The 13806-nt window shown below is 44.1% G+C and overlaps 1 long non-coding RNA gene across 1 annotated transcript; it reads left to right on the top strand.

Moving 5' to 3' along the window:
• The first annotated feature begins 1250 nt into the window (after positions 1-1250).
• On the top strand, positions 1251-12480 carry LOC147751014 (uncharacterized). Its single transcript, XR_015299915.1, has 4 exons — positions 1251-1346; positions 6069-6351; positions 10245-10294; positions 11133-12480. It is a non-coding gene; the product is annotated as an uncharacterized LOC147751014 (long non-coding RNA).
• Positions 12481-13806: the final 1326 nt, after the last annotated feature.

The following is a 13806-nucleotide window of genomic DNA, read 5'->3' as shown; positions in this document are numbered from 1 at the left end:
GGCATAAATATTGGCATGGTAACTAACCTTTCCGTCAGAGGCACTTATCAGCAACATCCGGGCCACTTTAATGAAACAAGGCACTACTTCTCACCAGCACTTTAATACTTTCCGAGGGACAGTCGTGGCACTTTTCGGCAGGAATCAGGCAGTGTAGGAAAGGGCGCACCTGCACTTTTGATCCCCTTTCCTGCCCTGGAGTGCGGGTATCCGAAAGCAGCGTTTGGTGCTGGTGTTATAGTCCAGTTTTATCCTCAACACACAAATACAATCCCTGCTGTAACACGGCTCCAAGTAGATCACACTGGTGTACCTTTCTGTGAAGTAGTTATTCTTGAGCTGCCGTAGTAACAATACTTCTAATCTCACAACTGGCCCCAGAGACACACCTTTGCTGCAGTGTGCTCCCCTCATCTACTCTAATACAACTTCCTGCTTGGCAGGCTAGGCTAGACCCCCAGAACCTGCTCACTTCCGGGGCACCCAGTCTGCAGCCTTCAAGGTTGTGGAACAGGAAGAGGTGGTGGGGGGTCGACAGTCACCTGATGTCCCCCAGTCTCCTGCCTCGAGGGGGTCGACAGTGGTCAGTGAACCCACTCTCAGGATGCAGGGATGTGCAGGACGTCGATGGCCTGAATTTAAGTTCCCCTCTTTCAGGCCGTATTTTTCGTAAATAACCCCTTAGACGTTTTCCTATTCCTTCCGGTTCACCCATCCGGATGCAAACCAGTCGTAAGAGAAATGCAGCTCCATCACCTGCACATGCAAGCAGTGAGACCCCGAGACTGGAAGTGCTCTGCTCTGAGCCTCACCTCAAAGTTCATGCGTGATCTCCAGCCCCACTCCTGTCACGGTAGTGCTTCCTCTTCGTGGTTTGTTGGTGGGCGCTTTGTGAATTTGGTCCTTTTCACCATCTCTGCCCCCACGGTTTGACCTGGATTAGTTAAAATCAACATGACATTTTGTGTTTATTAGCATGAGAAAATTAGTATTGGATCATAATTAAGCTCTTCAGAATTGCTCTATGCATTGATATATAATAATAAGGAACGTGTTTACAATGTTGTTAAATATTTGTACTGTGTGTCAAACAAATTCTTAAACTAAACAGTCTATCATCAGTATTCTAGCTCTGTGTCTCGCTGTTATATCTGACCCTGCAGTCCTTGTAGAAACTCAATATGCGTTTATCAATGTCCCTCGAAGCCAATGGTTTGTGATGATTAAAGGTCTGTCTCCTCTTATTTTCCAGGAGCGATGAGTCGTGGTCTCCTACCCCTGTGCCTTGAAGCCCGTCAGCTGTGGTCATGTTCATACCGTTTTCTAAAGTCATCGACAATACAGAGGTACGTTCTCTGGAGGTTGTGGGAAGTTATTTTGGGCTCACTGCAAAGCAGTGTGAAGCTATTTACCTGTGTGCAAACACAGGTGGGGTACCCCGAGTCCGTCACATATTAGGAATAGATATTGCACTATCCAGTCTGCCATTTTTCCTGCTTGCTGAAGCGTCATAGACATATTGCAGTCCACCCCCGCTATGATGAGCTGTCTCAGCCCCACCCATGAGACATATCACGACTGAGCCGTTCTTAGAATCTTCCTGCCCAAACAACCCTGCCCTCCACACCATCACTCCAGACTCCCCACTCTCGTTTCACTCTCCTTGGCCTTTTTTTATTTTTCCTAAAATAAATATAAACCAAGCCATCCCTCCTCTCTGCACCCCCGCAGCTGCTTCCTCCCGTTTTCTATTCAGCGCTGCACCACACACCTCCACTCTCTTCCACCAACAGAACCTTACCAGACCACCCCCTAGTCTGCTGCCTGAACACTGCCTCCTTACTCCCCAGCCCACACCAAGTTAAGTGAAAGACATCCAAGTAACACTGGGTCCTACTCAATGTGTAAAGTGTTTTTAAGTGTCCACGAAGGTATCCCCCGGAGACCAAAAGTATAAGGAACTGTTGGTGTCTCTTTGCTGTTTTCTTTCCATGGCGGGGACAGTGTGTGTGAGCATCACTCCTGTTCTGTGTATGGCACTGGTAGAATTCACTGTGAAACCACACTATCAGTGAATTACCATAGGGCCATAAACAGAGCAGAGAAAGAACTTCAAGATGGCCGCCTCCATAAGTACCCGGCTGTCTTCTCCTGGTCTGTCCACTCCAGGCTCTTGAAATACCACCACCACGACACAGCATTGCAAGGCGGAGGAGTCTGGCAGCTTGTTTGTTCTCTCTGACGGTGACCGGTCTATTGAGACGAGGCAGGAGGATAGGCCTCCCTTCAATCGACTGTGAGAAGATTCCACTTGGTCGTCACCGAGGATAAACCACTCTTCTTGGCCCGCTTTGGCACTAGCACATTTTTGCTTTTGTATATCTACTTTGAGCAATTATGTGTAGTGCCAATATGGGACAGGGTAGGCATGTCAGCTACTTAACGTTCTGGACAATATTTTGGCACTGTGGGAATCCGGAGCAATACATCTGTTGTGTAGAGAACGATCATTGCTGGTCAAAGAAAAGTAAGTGTGGTGGAAAATGTTATGTATAATCTGTTGATTCTGTGGGCTGCTGGTTTTCTATGGGTGAGCTCAAGTCTCTCAAGTTTTATCTAGCCATGTATGAATCAATGTGTGTAGATGACATATTTTTCAAGGACACACAGTGTAGGTTCCATAGGTACAGATGGCTCCATTGTAAAGTCAACACCAACCTTCTACACCTCCCTTTAACTCCTCACCTAACCACACATAAGTGCAGTTTCACTGCCAGGGGCCCCATGTAGGGACCCCTAAAAATTGGAACCTAAGCATCTACCATTCAGGAACTCCACTCACTCACTTATCGCTGTGTTAGTGTCAACCAATCTTGTAGGAAGTGCCTTAGCTGGCTGTGTCACTATTGTTTTGGTCCCCGCAAACACATATAAACTATTGAGTGCCATAGCTATAGCCTCAGATTCAACATTGAGGTTTAGAAGCAACCATACATGCACAACACCAACCAACGCTCCACATGTTACCTGTTGACGGACACTGGAACATGCTCAGGTGCAACTCCTTTAGGATGGAATTCCATGCCCCTACTTCCAAAATGTCTGAATCTATCTCTCATAGACTTTAAAATCCACCTCAATGAGCCCTATGCTTTGTTCTCGGCCCCTCATGCCCCCACTTCCTTCTGGGAAACCACCCCACCTTGGCCCACAGAGGTCAGCGCTGCCACAACATGTTGTGTGATGCTCTTCTCCAGTGTCATGTGGTGCTTTAGGCCTCTCATGTTCCCGTCCCAAAGAGGTGCCCTTTACATGCTTTCCGCCCTAGACAATGATGCGAGTCCTGTGCTCTTTTGATAGGGCAGCGGAGGCTGGAAAACCATTTCATTCAATACATGTTTATATCTTGGGCTTCGAATGGAGGGAAATGTAGCCAGAAGCGGGACAGGCTGCGCAGCGGCGCGTGTAAAGTATCATAGAGCCACCTAATATTTGGTGGACATTCACACCGGTGGACTAAGGGCGGCCGGGAAACAGCATCTGAAAGGCAGATGGAGCCATGGATATTCCAGACAAGCCCTGCATCAGATCTCGCTCAGAGATGGTCCTGGCGGTGGCTTCAGGAGGTCGGGGATTAATAGCAGAGTCAGTTACCCTCTCTTCTGCAATACCCATCTCTCATGACATGTCTCCGGATCTGTCCAATGGAATAGTTGACGGCTTCTCTTACTGCAGCGCCCTTAAGGCCCCTACACCCCGGTGGAAAAACCCAATATGTGCAACACTGCCTAGAGATTTCCATCCTTCTTTAATATTTAGAGCAACCACCCGCTGATGAACTCTGGATTTTTCACCCCAGGAAAGAAGATCCCGTTGCAAAATGAGTGGCTGCCTCATCAATACAGTGCTTAATAAAACACTAGGTCTAGGCGCTTAATTAGAGGGGGGAGCAGTCATCCCTGATTCATGCTGGACGGCAAGTCAATGGACACCACCCCTATCTGCCCATAAGTACCCAGATTTTAATTATATAGATTTGTCTTAAAGAAAATATTTCCTTGTTCTTTTTAACTTACGGAATGTTTTTTTTTTTTTTTTTGCACTTTGGTTTTAATGTAATGGTTTTGAGTAACCAAACAATAAATCTATTCAGTCAGTCATCCCTGAATAGGTGTAGCAATCCCTATAGTAAGCGAAATGCATAAAATGGCTGAAACCAATAGAGTTTACGATTTACAGTAGAACACAGAGAGAACACGCATGTGTGATAGGTGTGTAGCCAGAAGCAGTTTCTATGCTGATATTTATGATAAATGAAAGCTAAAGAGTCCACAATGCCAAGTGTTGTTAACCAAAATAAAACGGATGGCCCAAGGTGACATTGGAAGATTAGCTTTTGTACTTCGGTGGGAATGGTGACACATCTTTTGAACACTATCTGGAGAGGTTATTTCTTTATCTGGAGAGGTTATTTCTTTATCTGGGGAGGTTATTTCTTTATCTGGGGAGGTTATTTCTTTATCTGGGGAGGTTATTTCTTTATCTGGGGAGGTTATTTCTTTATCTGGAGAGGTTATCTTGGGGAGGTTATTTCTTTATCTGGGGAGGTTATTTCTTTATCTGGAGAGGTTATTTCTTTATCTGGGGAGGTTATTTCTTTATCTGGGGAGGTTATTTCTTTATCTGGAGAGGTTATTTCTTTATCTGGGGAGGTTATTTCTTTATCTTTCTTTCTATTTCCTATATTGCTCCTCCCAGTTGAGTATCTTTTGCCCTATTACTATTCAGTTCTATTGAATCCAACTGCAGTGTATGGTATTTTAAACACTGAATAATATATCTCCCGCATCACACAACAAGAGAAACTGCCTCTGTGAAATCCCAGTATCACGATAGATCAATGGATGGTGGCATGTGAAAAGATAGATTTCAAAAACAGACTAAGAAACACGAACTGACAAACTATCTTCGCTACAAACATCTTGATGGGCATTAAACCAATCACACACTTGTTCACTTCTTTAATTGGAGAGAAAATAATACATTAACAATTAAGGTGGGGGTATGTTTGGGTGGATTTAGGAATGTTAAAACAGGTCTATATTGTTATAGGGGATTTATGATACATGTACAATATTTTGGAAATACTATATTTCTGGCTTTATGTTTTTATAGACTGTGTTTTTTCAGGTTATGTTTTCAAATGGCACCATTGAAGACTAATAATCAGTCCTAATGAATAACTGGAATTTTTCTCTAAAGTGCTCAAAACCCACACACCACCAACTGAATCTAGCACCAACCTTTCATAGCTGTGAATCTACATTTCTGCCGGGGTATTCATCAGGGCCTTGTACACTGGCTCACAACTATCATTTTTGAGGCCAATTTGAATATTTTTTTATCACCCCTTAGAACAAATCTGGCAGTCATTCTCAGCAAAATAGATTGATGTCAAAATAAAAATAGTACTCACTCAGGTGCATTTATTTTTATAATTCCTGTGTACACATTGTCCTTTATACTGGGAAACAAATGCCGGATTACTCTACAAACCCGCACTTGAACTTTCGAAAAAAGCACCACAGTGACCAACTCTGTGTCCTGTCAGCTGTGTCAGTCAAGATGTTACAGAGGCGGAACCAACTAGAGAGGAAATGGGAAGATCACCTGACATGGTAGGAGCCAATCCCAGCTTGGGCCCCAGCTGATGTGTGATGGACTTAACACTAGACATACCCACCTTCCAGAAGCCCCATGGCCTATGAAATCCCCCTATTTTCCATGTATTCATTGCTTTGTTGGCATCCCCTTGCCATTCACTGTGGGGTTACGCATAGAGGGCATTGCCCCAGCTGCCAAGGTGGCAGCACACCATCTCGGCTGGTACAGATGTTCCTAGTTCAGTTATTGGCTCTTTTACCATCTTCTGGAAGTCAGCATCTTACTGAAGGTCACCATGGCTTTATTGCATTCTTTGCAGTTCTTCATTCAATAACTGGGCCCGTGATGTCATTAATGCCCCCTCTCTCTCATCCCAGATCACATTTCCTCTCTTTTTCTTCCAGGCTCCAGTGCCATGGCCCTCAGTGAGACGGGAAGGTCGATCGATGCCATTGATCGGGCTGTCTTTGGCCGCTCGGATCCGCGCCTGTGAGTGCTCCGTGGCCGGCTTCCTGACGACACGCGATGGAACCACAGGCCGATGGAAGGAGGCCTAATGGACGCGCAGCGGATGGCAAATGTGCTGAGATGGCTCCCACAGGCCCGGGCAGCGATTCTATTTCATATCTCATGAACCGGCTCAAAACTCAACCCTGAATCCGCGGGGTGACCGAGAAGCGGCAGAAGGTACAACCCGTTCCCATGTCTGAGCCAGTCTGAGTGACGTGTCCTCCATAGCAGCACCCTCTCAGACATCCTGAGTGCACAGAATGTTGTACTGTAAAGGGGGAAGCTTGGAGGGAGCGTTTATTCAGAGTACTGCACATATATGTAAACATTTTGGGGCAGATTTACAATAACCGGCACATCCCTGCAGATTAGCAGGGATGCACCAGTTATTTTGCGTGACTTAAAAAAACTCTTGCGCCACCATGGATGCACTACATTTACAATGCAGCGCACCGTGGCGCAAGGATAGACAGATGCGTGAGGCATCTGTCGGCGTAAAGGTGACGTAGTGCTGGAGTCATGTCGCAAGCGCAACGCAACTGCAGCACTGCTCGGGGCGGGCTATACTTGCTGGGCTGCGTCAATCCTTACATCTGGTACAATCAGGCGTAAGGCTTTGACGCAGCAAGGTCATAAAAGTGACTCAGTAAAATCTTGTAAATTTCCCTGCGTCACTTTTAGGAAGCTTCCTAGAGATGAACCGCCCACCCTGCATACATTACACCTGAGGCAGATGTAATGTATCGCAGGGCTTTGCAACGTGACGCACCTCCCTAGATGCGTCACGTTGTAAATATGTTGCATAGTGGTGCATTCTTTACGACGACGCTGCGTCACAGAAGTGACGCAACGGTGTAGTAAAGATGTCACAAGGGGCTTGTAAATCTACCTCTTCGAGTTCCTAGCTCTCGCTTCGAGTATTTATTCTGATTCTGTTATAATAGACAAGGACAATAAAGGAGTTTTCAGGACAATCTCATTTGTCTCGTCTTTATCTGGAGGCTTTTGATGGCCAAAAGTGCATCAGACTCAAGGGGTAAATTGGGTACTTCTTTTCTGCAATAAATAAAAAATCTGGTGTTGGAAGGCTTCTTTATTTGATATAAAAGAATTAGGGGCATATGTACAAGCCCCTATCACCACAGGAATGTCACATTTTCCGACGTTTCTGTGCCGATAGGGGCTGCTCCTTATTTACAAGCCAGCATTAAGCCACTTAATGTGGCTTAACGCTGCCTTGTGAATAAGGTCCCGTTTCACGCTATGCTTAGCGTGAAAGGGGTGGGCAGTAGGTTTTGCAGTGGGCGTTCCACCACAACACCCATTGATTTTGACGCTGCCCTCTATTTACAAAGGTGGCGTAAATAGGAGGCAGCTCAAAAATTAAGACCAAGGAAGACTTGGTCTTAACCTGGTGAAACGAGGAGAAACGCTTTATTGCTCCTCGTTTTTGCTTTTTCCATGTGGGCTGCCTTGTGCAGCACACATGGAAAAAGCAAAACACCTTGGATTGTGTATGTGTAGGAAAGTGTCCCTTCATGCAGTGGTGGAGTGAGGAGTTAAGCCATGACGGCTAACGCCTGACACCGCCACTACTTTGTACATATGGCCCTAGCTTTTTTTTACATGGCGCTAGATAAATCACTTCTGCCATTGCTCAGCAAATAACAAATGTTACAATTATCCAATTTAGTTGTATTCAATTTACCTACCATGGCACTTCAGTGTTATATACTAAAAAGACTTTACATGTTTCACGTCGTTTTTAGAAGAGCATTTTGAACGATACAGAAACATGTGCAGGTTCTACTTAGTCAACACATGCTATGTATAAAAAAATCCCAAATATACAACGACAAAAAACATGAATTGCAGTTACTTTTTTGGCAAAACCTGCTGCACACAAGCACACAATTGAGTAGATGTACTCTTTTAATGTATTTCTGTTTACCTAAATGATAACAGGGTGTACTTGAAGACATTACAGAATTTTAGGAGGGAAGTAAAGTGAATGAATTGTGCCTCATTTTTATTACTGCTTTTCTCCTTTGTGAGGGTCCATTTTTAATGTGGCCGATTGTGGGGTTTTTGTGTGATTTCTTTTCATTGGGATCCTCTTGTAACATTAGTGTTGGTCTTGTTGTTGGGCATGACTCTACCTTTGGGAATCGCAGCGGTTGTGTGTGTCTAAAGATGGAGGTCAGTAACATCAGCCTACACGTATATCAGCTTCAAAATATTGACCATCAGTATATCAGTACGGTAAGCATACACAGGGAGGTATAGGCTTACTCTTCCTAACTCCACATCTACCTACCTTGATGACATGTTAATGGTGAATATTGTTTGGTCGATGTCAGTGTAGGTCGATAGTGAAAACTCGATATGATGGTGGAACATGGTCACTCCTCTTGGACACACTGGCAGGTAGTCTGAAAGCAATAGTGACCAATGGAGGCATGCAGTCTGGCTGTTCGCAACAACGGTGGTATAGGATGCCTTTCTGGCCCTCATGTAAGTGGCTTCAAGTGCGGTTCATTAGTGCGGCAGACTCCATGACTTTGCCTCTGGTTGAGGAGGGTGAAAGAAAGAAGTCCACCAACAAATCTGGCACAACGCCCCAATTTATTCCGTTTCCCCCATACTGTGTAAATGACTGAGGCAGTCACTTCCACGGAGAACGTGATTCTCTGCACTGACCGCCTCCGCCGTCCCTAAACCTCCTCCACAGATGCACAATGGTACACTCTACCCACTGCAGTACACCACAGGCTGATTGTGTTCACATGCAGAAAGGAGTCGTTAGTTTCGTATACATGGAGCCGCTGTGGCGTTAATGCTGACACACAGATTGGTCATAGTAAGTGCACACATTATGCAAATTCCACCGTGGTTTTAGGAAACCTGTTTTGCCAGCACTGTGGGGCGTGTGGATATTTGTCTTGAGTTTAAGCAAAATCTATTGATTGGCAAATGTTATGAGTTATGGCTGCAGGCTTCTGATTGGTTCATTCCAGAGCATGTCTGGCATCCCAGGAGAGTAGCCTGCATCACAAACCGTGATTTTGTTGAGAACACACGTATAATCACCTTTCATAGTCATAGTCTGGGTTGAGATAATTCTTATCATTTCTTTGCTTCTCCTGTCAACAGATACAGTTAAAAAACAGAGGTCCTGGATCCAGGAAAATACTGTAGGCCCAAGTTGAAATATCAGCATGTACCTCCATTGGGTGTGGCCCTGGCGCCTTTCTTCTGGGCTGAGGAACCCCATTGGCACCGTCTCTTTGCTCTTGTCCAGCACCCCAGTTTTAAAGGATGTCCGTAGAGAAGATTAGGTTTTTCTTCCTGTCAACACCATGTGTGCTGTTCTTGTGGACCAGGCTCAGCTTGGTCCATGCAGACTAGACCTTCTACACACCCTCCAACCCAGGGATGCCCCCAGTGTTTACCCCTGCCACCTCTGGTTCCAGCCCCAGCTCCACTTGACATGAAACCCAATCACTGTGCTGCCTACCCTGAGGCCGCGTCGTATTCTGTCCTCCCATAGTCATTCCAGACACGTCTCTGTGGTGATTTCTATCTTCTTCATTGCATCTGCAACCTACTTTTACATAACCAAGTCCAGACATATCTCTCTATACTGTATAAGAAACAAATATAAAACATCTGCTGCATACGGCCTAGAGTACCCCTGCTGCCACCAAACGTCTTAACAATGTTGTTGCCTGTTTCCTGTTGTCTGTTGTCTGTTTCTCCCTTTACTTTTTTAAATAAAACCCTGTAATTATTCTTGCTTGTTACCCTGCCTGTGATCTTTCAATGTCAATATCTTCGTGTTGGTGTCATTGATTGATTTGATTATTCATTAACTCACTGATTTATCAGTTCGCTCATCCGATGATCTAGTCTCGATGACCAGTTCTCATGGATAAGACCAGAACTATTTTTGTAATGTTTGTCAAGGGAGAACTGAGCGTGCGTCGGGCGTGACAAGCAGTCTATGAAGGTTTGTCGAGGTTGGCCTGGTGAAGACTGTGAACCGAAACATGTCTCTTTTTCTTCCATAGGGGCCCATTGAAAACCTGGAAGACCTGCAGCATCTGCCGAAGTGTGTAAGGTGAGGTCTGAAAGGTGCCATAAGCAGATAAGGAAAAATGCAGCAAAATGTTTTGCAGATCTCAAGGCATATGGAATTATGCCACAATAGAGGGCCAAATTATGCGGTGGGGTTGACTGAATTATGCAGCACAAAAAGGCAAACAATTGAGCATAATGCCATACAATTTGAGACAGTATTATTTTGTTATTCTGTCATTTCAGCGCCTAATAATACTGCCTGGACAAAGTCGAATCTCATTAGTACCAGAGGGACACTTGAAAACAGCAATCAGCAACCGAAAGCTCACCAGTTAACGTTTGCAAGACATCTGCCATGGCACAGAACCACTTGTTGGTCTTTTTTTGGCAAATGTTGAAGAAACAGTTTTTTGGTGAAATCAGCACATTATGCATCAGATGCTGAATTATGTGGCAAATGCTGCACGTCCATAGTTATGCTGAAAAAGCAGTGGCCTCAGAATTGCATGATTCCAGTGTCCATACCTATATTTTCTACCAGATAAAAGTCACATTATGAGGCATCAAAAAAAGAACAGAGCTAACCATGCTGAAAAGCATTGAGGGTAAATAGGTTTCAAGGATACTCAAAAGAAGGGGGAAAATAGCACAGAAGTCATTTGTCAAACATACAATGATGACCACAAGCAAGCGATTGGTAGATGAGGTTGAAAAGTTAGAGTAAAGAGGACCCCTTGATGAGAAAATGGCCACCCCCAAAAGGTTTCAGTTTTAGATGTCAATTTGAAATATTTGTAATTGTTTTGATAGTTAAATGTACATTTCCACCTATACCAAGGCTGAACTGATTGTTGATTAAAACTTTACTTCATCAACAGGTTTTGCGATGTTCGTGCAGTGAAGCTGGTTGTCGTGATTAACCAAGGACATGCTATGTATGTTTTATTGGGTGCCTGCTGAGTTCTGTGACATCAACTCTTGTCTAATCACCTGCCTCAGAATCCCCAAATTGCATCCGTGGACCATGTCTCCTCTTGCAATGTTTGGCAATGGTAGAACTCACACTGGTGAGCTATAAGGATCCGGTGGTTCTAGACTTGCCAACTACTGCCTGGGGGGAAAACTGCTGGCGAACTCCTACCAATTCTCTAGCTGGATCTTAAGCCTACCATACAAGCGCTGCAGCCAGACCTTGGGCGTACTCTACCAGCATGTCAACAGGAACCAGGGCCCACCCCAGCAGCACTCCACAAGGATCCCTTGCAGCTGAATCTAAGACAACATCAAGCAAATTCGAAGCTCATCTATTGTGGATGATCACAGGGCGCTCATTCAGTGGCCAAGGGTGGTGCAGCAGGGAGTGACTTCATGAACTTTCCTGCACACTTGAGGTTACAGGTCTTATTCATCATCATCATCTTCGCCCTCATCACCATCGCCCCATGTGTAATGTTTAGCACCAACATGCTCAATGGAAAAAACAAAGCTCATATGTGCTCAGTCGAACCAGGTACCTGGTAATATAGCCATAAAGGCCCTCATTACAAGAGGGACGGTATTTACTGATACGTGCTGAAACTTATGTTATGGCGTATATTGGGGGTGCAAAAAAACACTGTGCCGCTTGGTAAATTTTGGCACGTGAAATTTGCCTTAATTTAAAGAGTGAAAAATGTCCATTAATTACCAGGGCACGCCGATTTGGATGTCGCAAGCACCCAAATCCATACGTTTTACCCCATTTCATGGCAAAACTTGTAATATGCATTAATTATTTCATCCAATTAACTCTTAACACCGCGGTGTCTGATTTTATAGATGCAAAAATGATTGCATGGGAAATACGGGCCACTCATAATAAGGGCCATAGTGTTTTCTGACTCCATCGACGTTAATAATTCCCTTCACAGATGGTAAAAAAATGGTGCATCTGATTGCATTTTAACTACTCTGAAAGAATAATATCTTGTTTTTTTGGTATGTAGTGTCCCACTACACTTCAAAAATAGGTTTTACTCTTCTTGACAGCATCAGCCTCCTTTTCATATAGGCCCGATAGTAGGATAAAATGCTCTCTATAGTTGGAATGTATGATCTTGGGGTGACACAGATTTTCCCACCTATGAGTCCTTTACCTGCTGAGCTCCTAGTCCCTGATTCATTGACTGACTGCATGAGGAAGTGCAAAGGTACATTGAATAGTTCAGCTAAGCTTGAGCAGCTCACACTGCCACATGGGTCATTTCTAGGCATTTGGGAGAATTTTGCACACTAATTTTGTATTCATGAAAGAAAATTACACAGAAATAATAGTAAAAATATATAATGCCAAAAGGTGTCTCCCCTTAATTTTGAGCACATTTTGTGAAAGTCTTGGAACACTCACAAGTACTGTTGTGCATGAGAAAATGCAGAGTGTTCCGCGCAGGCTCGTTCCCTTCAAAGGCCCAACATCATATTGGCTTTTTCCCAGCCCTAACTTGCCTGAGTGGAGCGTTGCTGACCCCACTCACCTCTGAAGACCATCACATACTCTGCCAACAGAACGATTCACTTAGTACTGAATCTGATGCAGAACAGGCACAATCAGTGACCGATTTCTGAAAAGCTTTACCCTTACACAGTTGATACCATTGTTAATTTTATGCATACAATTTTATTTCCAGAGACTGACAAGTTTCTATGAACTAGTTTGGGGATGTATGATATTACAACGCGGTTTCTAAACCGCGGTACCATTACAACGCGTCAATCACAACGCAAGTCGTAACAACGACTTGCGCTGGAGGTGCTGGATTTTGGAATAGTATGATTTACTATTCCAACTCCAGCCTTCGTTACAGTAGGGAAGGTGTTGGAATTGTAAATCATGCAATTCCTTAGTACATAGCGCCACCCAGCGCAAGTCGTTGTAACGACTTGCGTTGTGATTGACTCGTTGTAATGGTACCGCGGTGTAAAAACCGTGTGGTAATGGCTGTCTCCCCATTATTTAATATTCCATAGTTTGGTTTATTAGGACATGAAAAACATGCATTCTTTCCCACATGAAAATGTCCACTGAGAGCAGTAAAACAAAGATTGTAAAATGTATTTGGTGCTTTGTAATAAAAAAAGGCTATCACAAGGGTAATATCAATCAGCAGGTGGGTTTTAGCTAAGCTATTATTTCAATAGTAGTGAGTGTTTGGCACCTGCTCTTGTCAGTGTCTGTTCTTTGCAATGTACTGCTAATTGTTTATTGTTAAGGGCTTGTTTACTTTGAATGGGTGGTGCATTGTTAAAAGTGGAGTGTTTTTAAGATGGATAATTAATTTCACCATTTAAAGCAGTGGTGCACAGACAACAAAGAACTTGTTGGCCTTGCCATAGTAAATCACGCTGCCCTGCTAACGTCTTAGCTTTCCCAATAGTTGAAATCCTGAATTTATGGTAAATATGACATTTCTGTGAATTATGTAAAACAGGTTACATCCATCTTATAGTTCCTGTGAAATATATATGTACATAAAAATAAATAGACAGAGTTGTTGAAAGAAACTGTTGATTCAC

This window comes from Lissotriton vulgaris, chromosome 1_1, assembly GCF_964263255.1.
Source record: "Lissotriton vulgaris chromosome 1_1, aLisVul1.2, whole genome shotgun sequence".
In the NCBI taxonomy this organism is placed as follows: domain Eukaryota; kingdom Metazoa; phylum Chordata; class Amphibia; order Caudata; family Salamandridae; genus Lissotriton; species Lissotriton vulgaris.
Note: the sequence above shows the minus strand (reverse complement) of the source record. Positions and strands in the feature narration are given on the sequence as shown.